The sequence below is a fragment of the Sinohyriopsis cumingii genome, chromosome 12 (genome assembly GCF_028554795.1).
Source record: "Sinohyriopsis cumingii isolate HCF-2022 chromosome 12, ASM2855479v2, whole genome shotgun sequence".
In the NCBI taxonomy this organism is placed as follows: domain Eukaryota; kingdom Metazoa; phylum Mollusca; class Bivalvia; order Unionida; family Unionidae; genus Sinohyriopsis; species Sinohyriopsis cumingii.
The window spans coordinates 88,276,380-88,294,039 of record NC_142972.1 but is presented as its reverse complement, the minus strand read 5'-3'; the positions used below and the strand labels follow the sequence as shown (position 1 = coordinate 88,294,039).

The 17,660-nt window shown below is 35.5% G+C and overlaps 1 long non-coding RNA gene across 1 annotated transcript; it reads left to right on the top strand.

Moving 5' to 3' along the window:
* Positions 1-4,313: 4,313 nt before the first annotated feature.
* LOC149786929 (uncharacterized) lies at positions 4,314-15,119 on the top strand. Its single transcript, XR_016425232.1, has 3 exons — positions 4,314-4,549; positions 12,640-12,816; positions 14,730-15,119. It is a non-coding gene; the product is annotated as an uncharacterized LOC149786929 (long non-coding RNA).
* The last annotated feature ends 2,541 nt before the right edge of the window (positions 15,120-17,660 follow it).

The window sequence follows — 17,660 nt, the reverse complement described above, 5'->3', positions numbered from 1 at the left end:
TCCTGAAGCTCAATAACTTTACGTTTAATGAAGAAAACTTGTCTAAACGAATGGAACCGCAATGGGTACAAAAAATGCAAATACTTTTATGGGAAAACTCCAGGGTAACCGTTTAGCATCGGTTGAACTTACATAATACCAGTGGGTACGCTTTATCGATCACATAGAAATCAAGTCAAAACATAGAGAAAGTCTGGATTATTTCATATCAAAGGCAAACAACTTCCATCCCCCAATACAAATCATGGGAGAAGTCACTAACTCAAGCCACATCTTCCTGGACACAACGACCAGACTGGTAGAAAACAAACTCCACACAGACATTTACTCGAAACCGACCGACAAACACCAGTATCTCCTCCCAAGCAGCTGTCATCCAAAACACTGCGTTAGGAACATCCTATATAGCCAGGCAACGAGGATACGCAAAATTTGCTCCGACGATGAAACATTCCTATAAAGGTCCGAAGAGCTTTCTAAACATTTAATTTACCGAGACTACGACAAAGACTTGATTAAGGAGGCAAACCATAAGGATAAACAAACAATCCGCGATGACCTACTAAAATATGCAAAGAAGGAAAAGGCTGATAGGATACCATTTATCCTGACCTACCATCCAGACCAGACAACCCCAAAGTAGGTAAAATCATCGGGAGACAGTGGCCCATCGAGGAATCGTCGGAAGCACTAAAGTTAATCCTCCCTAACGAACCTGTAGCAGCCTACCGGAGACCAAAAAAACCCTCAAGACATCCTAGTTAGGGCGAAGCTAACGCCAATTACTAATCAAGACCACCCTAGTCAATCTGTCCCCTGCGGTGATAAAAAGTGCAACACATGTCAACATATGATAGAGACCAGGTCATTTTCTAGCACAGTGAGTAGAGAACAACTAAACATACATGGTCCAAACAAAAAGTGCAAAAAAGACAATGTTATTTTTCTCATCACATGTAAGATCTGTAGCCTTCAGTATATTGGAGAAACTGAAAAGCTACACAAAGGATCAACCTTCATAGATCTGGTTGGATGACAAAGAAGCTGTACAGAAGCTCGGTCGCAGAACACTTCTCCTCCCCTTACCACACTTTTAGTGATATTACACTTATTGCAATTGCTCACAACCTCAACTGGAGTTCCCGAACCAGGAAAGAAAAGAAATCTTACTGGATACGCCAGCTCAGAACATTAAGACCATGCGGTTTAAACCAAGAAGACTACACAAAGACAACATGCACGAATACAATTATCTTTTTCAGCCGATATATTTTATTTTAAATAATTCTCTAAATTTGCTTAATAGTCTGTGACTGCTATACCAATGAAATATCCGGGATATAATTTGCGCTTACATAAATTTACATACAATAACAAATGTCGTTATGACTCATCAGTTTCTAGGCCAATACAAACATTTTCCAATATCAGCAACTAGCTGAAAAAACTAGTTGAAACATAATTAAGTTAAAAGTTTGTAGAAACAGCCAAGTAAAGATTTGCAAACATAACCGTTTTTCTGTTTTATTTGTTTGTCTTGTCTATGTTTTGTCTTTGACTTTGAAAAGGATTCATTAGAGTCGAACACACACAGAGAAAGAGAAAGAGAGAGAGAGAGAGCTCGCTTACTCATGGTTCGTTTTCTTAGCTTGTCGGAATTTGTTATAATATCAAAAAAAATAGGGAATTATCTAAATGTCATCCCAATAAATGTAATATCCAATATATCTGGTACTATGGATCATACGTATATATCTGGATCGAATCGTTCACAATAAGTGCCATGGCAAAATTTGAAATATTGTATAATCGGTATTTTTTATACAATACAAATGAGTAATTCCAATTAATCATATATTTAAGATCATTTTGCAGAAAACTAACATAGGTTTTGAGTTCTAGATGATGAATTTCGATATCGTTTGACTTACTATACTTTAATGTACATTAACTGTAGACCTGTCCTTTCTTGGTCAATCCACCGTTCTGACTTCCGAATTGGTGCATTTTCTCAGTCAATCATCACTTCCATGCGATGGACTAATATATTTTCTCAGTCAATCAATACCTCTGGCTAATGGATTGACGTCGTTAACTTATGTTCATTAATATGTGGCTATAAATTATTGATGTTAAGGGCGTGTCCGCGTCAAACAATACAATTTCGAGGAGCAGTCTAGAAACATTCACTTGCCAATCAATACACTTAAATAAAATTGTTACATTTTCATTGGTCGACTAGTGACACTCTACATTGATGAAACGATGTCTTGACAGGCCAACTCGTATGTCCCTTCCCTTTGAAGATATTCATATTCTCCATAAGCGTTCCGTTGTTTCGCTTGTCGTCTGCTAATAGCGTTGTTCCTCGATTGGGATGCTTCGTGGAAGAACACAAACGTATTGCTTTGTTTTACTCTGCAGCTCCATCATGAAATCATGCCTGTTAAGGTTAACAACCTACGTTTATCCTCTCGCTGTCTTTTTCCTGATAGCAGGATCACAAGCCTCTGTAAGCATTACTATCTGTCTTTTTTCCTATTAAAACTGGCAATTGACAATAAGACGTGTTACTGTTAATTGATAGTTTTTTGTGTGTGTTCTACGACAAAACCAAAACTAATATCACAAAGTAGGCCCCACTAGCAAACACCAAAAAAGCAAAAGTATACAGATCGGAAAAGAAACATTGTAAATAAACAAAATAAGAGAACAGTACACAGATGAAACGGCATTAATTAGGAAAGCACATGGTCAAACTTTCTTTAATATAAATATTTCATGGCAGACATGCATAACTCCACACCATTTTATTCGGACACTAACTGCAGAGCTGCTACTTTAAAACTGATGTCAATGCATTTTGGCGGCTTTCCTGCTTGTGCTGCAAATTATGATTTCAACTTTTGCAGGAACGTACGTGTGGGTTGCTTGACATTTATTTTATATATAATTTTAAAATCACGAAAATATCTCAGTCTATTTAAGAGTTAATGTACGTGCTATATCACTTAATGAACTATATTACAAGTAGCTTCTGTTTCTAGAAAGGTTATTGTTACGTCCATTATTATGTCAATAAAACTAAACATATAACCTTATAATGCTTATACTCTATGTCTGTATCTAAATTGTGTTGATGTAAAATAACTTATTTTTTTAAACTTATGCATTAAGTGGTTTGTGGTAAATATAGTTTATCAATGACACATGTTTGCTTGTTTATTAAGTGTTCAATTTAATTTTTGATATAATAAAATATACATGTTTTGATTCACGTTTTCATTGAGCAGTATTCATTTTGAATGTTCTCCTGGAATATTTTCCGCGGTGTTCTTGTTTCCATATTTTAGCAAGGTTGAACATTGCATGTATGACCAATGTTTAATGTTTATTTAAATGTCGATGATTCGCTTTTAAATGGTATTAAATGATATATATATATATATATATATATATATATATATATATATATATATATATATATATATATATATATATATATATTGATATACAGGAATTTCGAATATTGAATAGGATTTTTATCTTGGTATTGAAAAGTTCAAACAATATGTTGCGATGTATTAAAGTAACGGTTGCCTGATCACTACGCAATTATGGGTCAAGATATTAGGAAGTTCCCTTACTAAGTTCGACAGCGGAACATACAGTTTGGATCGCTGACGAAGAATCGTAACCGTTGCTGATAAAAACCTCAAGTAGAATTTGAAATTATATTTATCATAGATATATATATGTATTGTTGTCCCACATTCATATATATTTTTTTCCAAGATATTTCAAGCAATAAGTAGATACTGAGTCATTGTTTCGAAAACAAACAATAAAATTCGGAATGAAACGGACCGTATCTACTTGTTCCTATGTTGTTGTATATATGCCTTGAATACGCGATGTGTAGCCTTCTTCACTATACTTTTCTAACTAGTTCAGGCTAAAATTTCAGGAAAAAAACAGCTGAGGTCTCCTGTTAGTTATGTACCTCGCCAAGTAGGATGCAACACACAAATATGTTATACACTGACGAAAAAACTGACTTAGTAGATGCTTATCTTTATCAGTCAAAATATATTGCAATGATAAAGATTAATACAATTCTCCATTGTTCTACAATTATAATTGAACTGAGATTGAAAATGACCTCGAAACTAAACATAACAACGACTGCATTGTTAGCTATATAAACTGGAAGTAAAGATTCGTTTAACAATAAATATCGATCCTGCATAAATAGTTTCGTTTAGATAATTTATAAATAACACATTACTTTCATCTACAGATACCTCGATGAGTAGATGTAGCAACTGGAACTTAGATCATGATTCAGAAAGCAACCTCGACTCATCATCTATATTGTGGGAGAAAAATGAGTGCCCGTTGATCGATTGTGCATTGTTTTGCGGAATGGATCCATCTTGCAGGTCATTCTTCCACCACCCTTCAATGAAAAACTGTATGGGGTCTCAGTCATACAAACGCGGTCTCCCTGTGAGTCACGCAATGCAGCAAGGATGGAACTACTACACACGTATGTAACATATAGACGAATAACATAAACAATATCATCTTTATTTATCGATTACAACTGAAACAATATAATATATGATTAAGAAATGTACGAGTATGTATAGTGTGGATGAATGAACTAAACAAAATAACTTACTGACGACAGCAATCTGTCAATTTGCAATGTTTAATTAAAAATAAACAAGCATGAAAATGTACACAGATATGCTTACCAAAAAAATACATATTTACATTTCGAAAAGAGTCAGAGGAGTGGGAGAAGCCACCCATGTTTAAGGTTATTTTCTCGATCACGATTCATATCTCTAATGGAAGGCAACCAGCCCCCCATCATAGCTTCCGCTACCCCCTAAGAGCTCAAGAATACCCTGCGAAACCAACTAAAAGAAGAAGAAAAAACTCCTGATGCCTGGGTGTGGTAAAACTTTATATCATCCAGGACAAACATTATGCATATTGAGTGCGCTGCACTTAGTACACACCATCCTGAATATATTAATCAGTGTGGTTAGTAAAGTCATGTTATTATAATCTATTTCGTTTGTCGTAATCGTAAGGAATATTTGACAGTACTGAACATACTGGCCTACACGAGGCTCAGGAGGACTGCTCGCTATCAAATATAAATATAAAAGGACATTCATTTGAAACAGGGTGAACGGGCCCAGGAATGAAATGTATTTTTATTGTATATCTGATTATGCTAGGAGAGCGTATGCCGCACTGATCTAACGCGCTGTTTACTTGATATATCATTTACAGTTTATTACCGCTTAATGAGAACACATGGCTAACATTAGAAATTACAATATAAAGTTCGATTGACGCCCGCGATAAAAAAAACAAAAACAAAAAAAACCACTACATATCCTACTAGAGAGATCCACTGCTGATCATATCCGAAATTGATGAGAATAATGAAAATATTTAGCCTTTATTAGTAGCGGATGATGTACGTTGTCAAAATAACTTAGAAATGTCAAATAAATTTAAAACGCCGTGTGAAAGACTGACAGAAACGTGGAGGAGTTAGTTCCGTTTGTACGTGACGTTGACAACATAAGAGCTAAATCGGATCGGCAATTGCAAATCGTCGAAAAGTAAGAGGATTTTTTGAGTAAAATGGGCACGATAGTGTAGGTTGATTAATTGGTTGACTTTTTTAACGGCGCATCAGCACTGTTAGGCTATTTAGCGCCAAACAAAAAGTTATTTGTATACTCTTTTTTTTAAAAATTATAAAAGGTCCTATATTAACCAGCGATATAAAAGAACACATGGTTGAAATGAAAAACGGTAAGATGTTAACGGTGCAAAATAAAGCTTCCCGATCAACGGGAGATGTAAATGTTCTATGTTAATGAAAAAAGATGAAAAGTATTAAAATGGGACGGTATATATATTGCATAAAAACTGCACAAGGTGATAGCATTAAAGTCAGAGTTTAGAGTAAATATTTACGGCTTTCAGGAACTCTATAATACGAGTGATGTTTATAGTATCAAAAAGTTCTTTCATGTCATGCACAATGTAATAACGATCGCGCGTAGGTTGCAGGTCAAAGCACTCTATCATAAAATGCTTAACAGTGAATGGTTCATTGCAAGAAACGCACTCTGGTGGGTCTTCACCTTTTAGTATGTGGGAGTGGGTGATATGAGTATGACCAATTCGGATTCTTGTAATGACAACCTCCTCCCTACGCGTGGTTCTGTAGGAAGTAGTCCATTCTCCTAAAGTTGGCTTGATTGCATGAAGTTTGTTATTCACGGCATTATTCCATGATGCCTGCCACTTCTGACGAAAGAACTTTCTGATACAAGGTTTAAAATCAGTGTACGGTATTTTAAAGTCAGATTGTTCTTGAGTAAGGGCCATTTTAGCAGCGCTATCTGCTTTTTCGTTACCTTTAATACCAATATGTCTAGGTAACCAACATTATATTATATTGTGGGATACACTCAGCTAGGTATTTTTGACGAGTATGTTTTTCAGTAATGGGTTCTCCAGTTTTCTGTTGTTTAGTGACTGGGGTACTGATAGCGAGTCGGAGTAGTTGATACTGTTTAAAATATGTTTCTTTTCTATATGTTGCAGAGCAAGGTCCATTGCTCTGATTTCGGCTGTAAAAGTCGATGTTCCATTTGGTAAGCGAACTTGCGTTGTGTGATTTCCAAAAGAAAGGCTGCAACAGTCTTTTCCTCATCCTTGGATCCATCAGTGTAAAGTCTTGTGTAGTTTTTAAATTCGGTGAGGAGATCATGGTAAGAGTTGTGGAAGACAGAAGGGTTTCTCTCCGATTTTTTCCATCGTGTAGCGTAAAAAGTACTTTCGGTTGTTTGAGTAGCCAGGGTGGTGTTTCAGAGATGGACGTTTTCTGAATTGTAGAAAGATTAATTTTTGTAATGTCAAGGCTGGACGATATTCTAATGCCAAAGGAAGGTAACATGTTTGGTTTGTTTTCGTATAAGGTTTTGTATTTGGGTTGAAAAACAGCCGAAAAAGCAGGATTCAGAGGATTTGATTTTAATTTGAGAGCATACTGTGCGGAAAGCATTTCTCTACGATGCGATAACGGTGGTTCGTTCGCTTCAGCTAGTAGGCTTTCACAGGGGGATGTTTTAAATGCTCCCAGAGCCAGTCTTATTCCCTGATGATGAATTGGATCAAGCATTTTCAAATATGATTTTCTGGCTGAACCATACACAACGCAACCATAGTCTAGTTTGGACCGTATAAACGTTCTATATAAATTGAGTATGACTTTTCTATCAGCACCCCAGTCAGTGTGCGCTACTACTTTAAGTAGGTCAAGTGCTTTTGAGCATTTAGCTTTCAAGTTCTTTAGGTGTGGAATAAAAGTCAGTCTTCTGTCAAAGATAACACCTAAAGATTTTGTTACCTCAACAACTGGAATAGGTGTTCCTTCCAGCGTGAGGTGAGGTTCATCATGATGTCTTCGTAACTGACAGAAATGCAAGCATACTGCTTTGGACTTCGAGAATTTGAAACCGTTTGCACTGGCCCAACTTTGAATCTTGTTTATATTTTGCTGAAGTTGTCTTTCAATTGTATGCATGTGCTTCGATCGATAACATATGCGAAAATCATCAACATAGAGCGAGCAATCTACACCAGGAGTCAAACACTTGGTGATGCTATTAATTTTGATATTGAAAAGTGTCACAGATAAAATACTGCCCTGGGGCACACCTATCTCTTGCTCGTGCAAATCTGAGAGAGAAGAGCCCACTCGTACCTTGAATTCTCTGTCGGAGAGAAAGTTGGATATGAAAGAAGGCAGACGGCCTTTTAGACCTAGATCGTGCAGGTCATTTAGTATCCGTACTTCCATGTCGTGTCATAGGCCTTTTCTAAATCGACGAAAATCGCTACTAAGTGTTCTTTCTTGATAAATGCATCTCGAATAAATGTTTCTAGCCTAACCAGATGATCGTTGGTGCTCCGGCCATATCGAACGCCACTTTGGAAAGGAGATATTAAATTACTAGTTTCCAAGTACCAGACAAGCCGAGAATTGATCAACCTTAACTTGTAGGAAGCCAACTTTGACAACTTTAGGTACCGTTGGTTTGTTGAAGGTGAGTATAATGGTGTTGGTGTCCTGCAGATTGTTGTTTCGCTTGATACTAATTCTGCGGACTGCAGTGACACCTTCATTTTTCATGCCCTCGACGATTTCTTTGTCGCTGACTCCAGCTAGGTCACGGCAACGAATGACGCCTTTTGATGTATTAAGTGATGTGTGTGCGAAACATGTTACTGGAATGTCATGAAATAGCTTTTTTTTTAATGTTCTCAGTATGTGCTTTACGTTCGCACTCCACAAGCAGACCACCTGATTTAATCTTTTTAATGCTTTTTGGTTTGCCGACTAATCCAAGTATAGTCTTTTCGATTATAAATGGCGATAGTGCGGCTAGGGATTTGATTTCATCTTTTGATTGGATGACCATGAAGCGAGGAAAGGATTCCACACTACATGGTTCATCATCTGAGTCAGTTCCCGTTTTGGAACGCTTATTTTAATATTTTTGATTTTCCATCTTGGCTTAATTAAAATTCAGCACCCATGCTCCCCACCCACCAAGGAGCCCAACAAAGGGACACTTTTTAAGTGCCAGGGATACACAGATGCTATACTCAGTTGATAAAATTACCTTTAATTGACCCTGAAATCGCCAATTTCTAAGGTCGGTAAAATTACCCCCCGATTGACCCTTTAATCCACCGCCTTCCAGGAAGTCTTCTAAGACTTGAAAAAGGGAAAGAAAAAGGACTAGAATATAGGGGCAACCGTGGAATCAAGAGAGATACAAGGAGAAAGATAAAGAAGGTGAGAGAGTTAATAAAGACTTCCTAGGGCTCGGCGTGACCAGCTGATTTGTCGGAACCGCGCCCATCCCGACCACCCGTCTAAGAGAAGTAGAGGCCAAAGTAGTGTATTGCATGGAAAGGCTCTGCTCAACTACCAGGATCCTTTCCTCCCCCGACACGCGACGCAACCCACGGCAAACAGGTTGCCTCTACTTAGTCGCCTTTTACGACAAGTAGCGAGGCACGTCGGGCCAATTCTACAACCCCGGACCCGCAGGGGGAGATAGTGTAGGTCCAAAAATATTGTATGTTGTTGTTGTTGTTGTTGTTGTTGTTGGCCAGCTAGCCTACTCACTACAATGTTTTATTTTCTTCCATGTTAAAATATTCAAGTTTGGACGGACATGCTTTACATTTATCGGTGATAATCCCACCGTCGCCAATGTCCAGCTGATACAACTGTGTAAATCCGTGCAGGCTCCCTGCCGCGGATGTCTTTTACGGGATGTGCTTTTGAATTTTCGTGTGAGCCTGACTGACATTAAATTACTCCAGCCGGAAACAGCTCCAGCTAGTAACGATTTTGCCCGGGTACATACTCCTATTGGGGCGCCACCTGATGTCAATGTGGTTGTTATTACAGTCACACCAAGTTCAAGCGTGGCTGCTGATGCTACATCTTTTGTGTCTGGCAAGTATTGGCTGGCGCTTGGCAATTCCACACACAATGTCGCTGTGTCGATTTCGTTCGTGGGCCTCATGAAGAGGGCAAATGTTTCTTCGAATCCAGCAGTGGTATCTTCCAGGCTTTCGCGACGACATTGTAAATGTTGCTTCGCCGCATCGCGGGCTAGTAAATATCGCTTCAGTGTTATCATAAGCTCCTGAGCCAGTCGTTTTGTTCGTGATAGTATTAGTATTATTATTACCTCACTTTTCAATGCACAGTATTGTTTACAACTAAGAATAACATTATTATAAAGATGGCTGTAGCATATATAGAGCTGATGATTAATAGGGTCGATACATAATGAATTTAAAATAACGAAACAGAAAAAGCAATGTTCTCTATAAATAATGTGAATATAAAGTATTCAAGAGAAATACAAATTAAGAGGTAGATCGAATGCGTGAATGAGATCGTCCTTCTCGGCGTCTCGAGTTCAAAACTGCTATGGAGTTGCGGTCACATATTCTTCAATACTGATTGACCCAACATAAAAACAAAAACTCGGTCTAATTGCTGGAGCTATACGCAGGACCCCCGACAATGAGTTTGAAACGGATAGGCGCACATAAGAGTTGGATGAGCTTGTCCTGAAAGAAATGGATATATATTTATCTGACATAGAACGCGCTAAGAAATGACCTTGGCGAGTTTTCCTGGCTCCACACAAAGCATATTCTTTTGTGCCTGAAAGAAACGATGTTACTGCCAGATAATGCGCATTCTCTATCAAAATGGTATAACATTGCCAATCCGGAATCTCTGTTGCGACTATCCTGACTATAACACACTGGTGCGGGATTGCTTGTGCGAGTGAAAATAGTTCCTTGGCCTCACGAATGATCATGTGGAGAATTGAACAATTCTTTGTGGGGTTTGTCAGGTACGCATCCGGGACTATTTTATTTTGATCAAAGTGTACAGCTACGCTGTTAGGTACAATATCTGATATCCGCAGTATTTCCTTCAGACATTTATATCTTCACCTTCTGGTTCAATGAAGAACATAAACCTCAAGGGAGACTGGGCTTTCTTTACTCCCAGCTGCTGCCACAATAAAATACAAGGATAATAAATCCACATTCGTATATCTTACTTTTATCACCAAGGGCATGAATAGGATTGCGGTTTTAATAAGAAACGGTGAGTAGTTAGCACAAACCGGTTGCATAGTTCTTTTCCTCGTGGTTATTATTTGCATTTAGTTCCGACAATTAAAAGACTAAATTCGTCCAGTTCATTATACGCAATATTTGGTTTGAAATACAAGGTATGAAATCTTACGCCATAATCAATAAATAGAAGTACTGTTTGATTTGAACATCTACAACACTGCACTTAGTTACGGAAGAGCTTGGAGTATAGGAGTATCATGTTCGTATTGCTCTATTGGTAAAATTTTACATTGACTAAAGGAGGAGGTTGGAGGCATAATATGATTGTAATGCACTATTGGTTGAATGTTACATCGAATAACTGAGGAGACTATAATAATATAATAATGGTAATGTCCTTGTTAACTGCTACTTAGATTCATGTAGGGAATATGCAATTATAATACTTGGAGAAAAAAAAATCGGCAGTGAAGCAACAATTGCTACGCTTTAAAGTATAAACTTGAAATATATATCGGCATTATTAAAACAGAAACTTATTTAGGCTACTCTGTAATTTCGCAATCGCGAAAGAATGTTAGATGAATGATTTCTTTTCTTATGCTATGTGGGAAAATACAGGGATACATTACAGAAACGCCCTTTATCACAGATATCAGATTCTGAATAACTTGTTTTATATGTAACAAACAAAGAAACATTGAGTGTAATGTTCTTGCTGACGTATACATAACAGCAAGTTTAATACGATTAGGATGTACTGAAATTAATTTGGAGTTTATCTCGCTCTCTCACACACTCTCTCTCTCTCTCTCTCTCTCTCTCTCTCTCTATATATATATATATATATATATATATATATATATCATTAACTGACAACGAACAGTGCGAAACAAGTTATCTAGCTAGCCTTTGTGCTTTAAATTCCTTAATGAGTATTTGCCAATGGCAAATACAAAACATTGATAAGACAAACAAATAAAACTGAAAAACGGTCATGGTTTCGAAACTTTACATGTTTGTTCCTACAGGAATTCAACCTTTTAAATTTGTTATGTTTCAACTAGTTTATTTAAGCTTGTTGCTGATACTGCAACATATTTGTATTGACCTTGAAATTGATGAGCCATAACGACATGTTATTTTATATAAATTTATGTAAGCGAAATATATATCCCGGATATTTCATTGTTTTAGCAGTCATGGGTTGTTAAGGAAATTTAGAGAACTATTTAAAAGAAAATCTGTCGGCTGCAAAATATATTTTTATTTGTGTATGTTTGTCTTTTTCTAGTCTTCTTGGTTTAAAACACTTGGGTTCAATGTTCTACGGCGGCCTATCCAGTAAGATTCCTTTCTTTCCTGGTTTGGGGACTCCAGTTGGAGTCTGTTTCATTTGTTTGTCTTGCCTATGTTTTATATTTGCCTTTGAAAAAGACTAATTAAACAGTCGACACGCTCTGGTTAGCTAGATACTAGTTCGTTGGCAGTTTACTGCATTTATCTTAATTAATCCCTGCTACACGTGAACCTTTGCTGGATCAAGTGTACTTGAAAGGATTTTTCTTAGCATGTTATTTGTGTTCTTTATATATATATATATATATATATATATATATATATATATATATATATATATATAGTGTTATTATTTATTTCTAAAAAAATTACTGTGTTGTTTTGTTGCATGTAATTGTACTTTTCTATCCAGCGATATAAATCTCATAGATCTGCTTTCAGTTAGGGACATTTAAGAGAGTCTGATTCATTACCATGTATGCTCTGTCAGCTGCAATTCGCAAAGAATAAAGTATGCAATTCATTTAATGTCATTCAAATGTAGTAAACCCTCATATAATACCTCATATAATATGTGAACTGTATTTACTTTGATTTTTCTCTTGCGTGCAGAGCCACAGATTTGTGATGGAGACTATATATACATCCAGACTATTGAACTGTGCTATAAGATTCACACCACACTGAAGAACTACACTGACGCAATGACTTCATGTGAAACAGAGGGAGCCAAGCTGCTTAGCATAAGGAAAAACACTGAACCAACATACTTCGGAAAGCTGACGACAGGTATCAATCTGCTATTGCGTTTTACTTTAAAGTGATATACCAGTCAAACACTTTCCAAGTTACAGTTTCATACGTCGACGCAAGATAACCAAAATAATGTTTCCATATAGAAAATGCTTGCCTGTAACATCATTTGTGTGCAGAAAAGAAACTGCTCCATCATTGTATAATGCTTATAAATATTAAGATTATTTGTATTTTATGAAAAAGTCTTTATTAACATCTAGTAAGTAGTCAGCAATTTTAAATGAGGTCTCGATATGATTCTGTGCAAAAATAAATTATTCCAGCCGCAGTATTCTGTGGTCAAATCTATAAACAATGTCCAAGTCATAAAGTGGAATTGTTTTTTTTTTTTAAACGGTTGCGTAAAGTAACACGTTAACTTTAAGTTTATTTCTTGGATTAGTTTGACAACTTGGGAATTATACTGCACATTTTGGATTATTGTTTCAAACAAATTAGTAAAAAGTCAGAGCACGTTTGCCTTCATGGAGTATGCAATTAATAAACTGTTACTATTATCATTCCCAGTAATCTACGTACGTGTACTCTAAACTCATGGTCAACTAAATCAATTTATTGGAAATTAAGGACAACAATATTGTCGAATATTGAAAAGCTGATGCTTCAGAACTACCTTCTGTCTGTATCAATATACCAATTCCAAATACAAGACAATTAACTTGATAATCCTAAAGTGTCATTTACACGGGGCACTCTTTGGACATTATTGAGTCAAGTTAAGTTTACTTAATCTCTCTGGGAAAGAAATAAATTATTACATATATGTGACAATAACATAAAACGCTTGCTTTCTAAGAAAACGCTGGTAAATTTCAGCGTATATTATAGTCTTAGGACTTCGCTGATCATACTGAATTCTGCATCGTGATGGAAAGGGTATCAGTTTCAGGACATGTTATGATATTATCGTTCCATTACTTAAAGGATCATACCAAAGGGAGATAAACAGGGATATGATTTTCAGCTAATACTATGTTAGTCCCATTACTTACATGACGAAGCTTCCTGATGAACAAGTGTACTGTTGTACGAATACACTACGTTATTAGATCAAGTTGATTAAACAATCTTATTCACAATCTCCTGTTATGAACTCATAAACATCATTATTTCTAATACAGCTCTAGGATATATTTACATCATGAAAAATTGATATTACTATCATATGTTTTCATCGTAATTACGTCTGCAGTGAATGCTACGACTTTGGTATGACTTCTTCCTTAGTACACTATAAAATAATTATATTTCTTTTGCATGATTTCCTTGTAGTTACAGCAGCAAACAATTATAAATACTTTCATATCTTGTATCAGTAAGTATATCAACACAAAAGTAATTACATCAGTGCAATGATATTATTAACATATATTTTTATCTGGATTATATTAACACAGAATGATTATACAATCTTATCTTTCTGTTGCAATTATATGAACACACACTGATACCGCTACCATATATGTTAGATGCAGTTACATCAACAAAGAAAGCTCTTGGTACCGTATATTTTATTGGCTATTACTTCAACAGAGAAAGATAATATTATTGTGCTTATTTTTGTATTGATATATACACATTATGCTAATACTGTAATATTTGTCCTTGTAACTGCATCAACACATAATGCTACTATTATCGTAAAAATGTTTTGTATGTGCATCAACACTGAATGATACATATATTTATGATAATTACTCGTGATGTAGAACATCTATATAGGGTTTTCACAGGGACTTCCTATTGTGTATAGTTGATCATTTGTGTCAAGCTGGTCCTGAATAATGTGACACATAATCCATCATTAAAATCTTATATAGACTGAAATTCATATATATATATATATATATATATATATATATATATATATATATATATACTTACAGGGAAAATTGCTTTCTGGATTGGACTTCGAGGCGTGGATGCAAATACAGTTTATAAGGGGTGGAATGGTGCGGCAGCATCATATATAACTTGGCACTTCGGATATCCACAAAATGTTGGAGCTGAATCCTGTCTTTACACTGATTACGGAAAAATTGCGAACATTAATTGCGCTAAAGAACTGGGGTTTATTTGTCAGAGGCACATTTAATCCTTTCAGATAACATATGCCCCATCACGATGAATTACAGCAAATATCTAACATATACTATATCTTACTACCGTGTAAGGATGAACGTAATATACTACAAATTTAAACTTGAAATTTAGCATATAGCTGGAAATGTTAAATATAAAATTTGACTGACAATAAAGGATTGCATACATTATAATGTGTAATGTATTTTTCTGCCTTAATCTGCGTTTATACTTATATTAATTGCCTTTTGATATAAAACGAGGTTTACCACAGTAAGATTAACTTAGTCCATTTAGTCATTGATATTTTATTTTATGTACCTTTTGTCTCTTAGAAAGGGGTTATCTCAATAAATGAAACCTCATAGGCGGGAATAATTGTAATTACAGAAGTATCTACCCTGACGAGAAATATAAAGTAACTAGAAATAAATCATCATTGACGGGAAACATTATAACTATGTACCAAACCCCATAATCTTATGTTGCCGACACAACTGAGATGAACCAACCACAAGCTGTACTGGTCTGATAGCTTTGTGCTTTCCATCAATGTTTGGCAAAAAATCTTTCATCTCTTTTTTTTAATTCGTATAATGTACAGTTAGTATGACCATTCTAAAGCAATAAAATATGTGTTGTATACATGTATCTCGTTTATCATAAACATCCCACTGAATGTTTCCAAATTCTAATTTTCTGATCTAACTCTATTTCTTTAAAACACACATCTAACGAACTCGCAAAAGGGACCAATATGTTTTCAAAGCATGCAGTTGCTGGAATTTACTAAGGTGAACTGATCATCAATGATGTCAAGAATGCTGACCCTTTCTTATACACAATGAGAATTAGACATCAAGAATACTTAAACCCATTTAAAAATAAAACTTTACTGCATGTATTCATGTTTAATATTTGTCCACGCATGAATCAAGCAAAGTAAAAATGACTGAACTTTAATGACCTGTCATGCTGCAATTCAATAGTATATGTCAACCATACAATTGCGTATAACTGTTACATACAACGGATGAAAAGAACGCATATTTAAGTAAACCTCTTGATTAAATAAAGTAATACATCGGATAAGGATTTACTAAACTTTTCATCATAATTTTGACTACACGCGATGGACAATTCAGTTTTGATGGGTATTGATTGAACCTTAAATTATGTTACATAGAAATTAGGGTAATTTTGTTTTACAAAATATAGTGCAAGATTGGCAACAAGCAAACGTTAATGTTTGAAAAAAGGAAATCATATAGGTAAGAGAGCAATCCTTAAACATGTCGATTAATGCTGTTGCACTGAATTATTTTTTTACCATTGAATTAAGTAGCATGCCTTGCATACATTACTGTGCCGAATGACTTGTTCAGTTCTTAGGAATATTCATTTTAGTACCACAGTGCACCCCCTAATCCCGGAAGTGGATTCTTTGCACGGAGTATGGGTCAAAACTCGCCGATTGCTGGCTCCCATTTTCCACTTTGGATTAATTAAGAAGTCGGTGTGTAAGATTATCATAAATCTTTATTTAAATTATTCTGTATTATCTCCCGTTCAGAAACAACTCTCTCCTTTTCGTGATATGGCCTTTTTTTGTAATTTACGTCACCGATCCAATTTTTATTCAGATACAGCAGAACTTCAACAGTTACAGTAATTTTTATTCCATAACCAATATCTGCTTTGACAATATCTCCCTTAAAGTGTCGTATCTATACGAAAATTAGGAGAAATATTAAGCGCGATCTCCACGAGACTTACATAATACGTGTGCTGCGAAATCACCGTAAGGCTGTACAGAAGTAGTGTGTTACAGTATCCGCATTCCACTGTAAAGAATTAATATTGTGCAGTATTCCCATCCCACTGTAAAACAAAATAGTCTGTTGCTGGATTCCCACCAGACAATACAGAATTAGTATGAATACGCGACTCAAGCAGGACAAATACATTATCCATACCCTCCTATTGCTGCTAGCAACACTTTTAATTCCTGTCAGTGATAACACGTGCAATGTGTACGTTTGCCTTCATATGATATTGTTAATATTTACTTCCGGTCACGTAAAATATATCCACTAGAGTATTTAGTACTTTGAGTGTTTTAATTTACAAATCCAACGATTGCCCTCAAAGGTTTTAATGAATAAACAAATAAAATGAACTTCATCTTTAACACTAAAATGTATCTGGATTATTAGATCTTGAATAAATATTAGACAATTAGCATTCATAGAATTCAAGATTTACAATCATTTTCACTGGTATATTTGCTGCAGTTGCCTTCACCTGCATACAGTTATGAATAAGTCTCATAAGAGTTTCCACACATGAAATAGCCTAAACGTTTCAGATTAAATCATTATTCGAAATATTTTACACATTAGTCGATGCATATTTTTTCTAATAATGCTAAAAACCTTGAAGTAGTTTATTTTTTTAATCTCCTTTTGTTTCTATTTTTACACTCCAAAAATAATTTATTTCAAACTTTGCTCTCTTCATTTTTGACTTTGATGTCCTCCTACGTCATTAAACGTTTAATGTGAGGATTTCGTAACACAATGCTTCTAACAAACATGCAAACAAACTGATTGCACATGCTTATGTCTGCATGATGGAGCAAAAAGGATGAATTTTCTGAAAGTAGTGTGAAATAGCTTCATTATGTATGTATCATTAGTGTTCTATTTCAGTTCTACAGACAAATATTTTGTTAT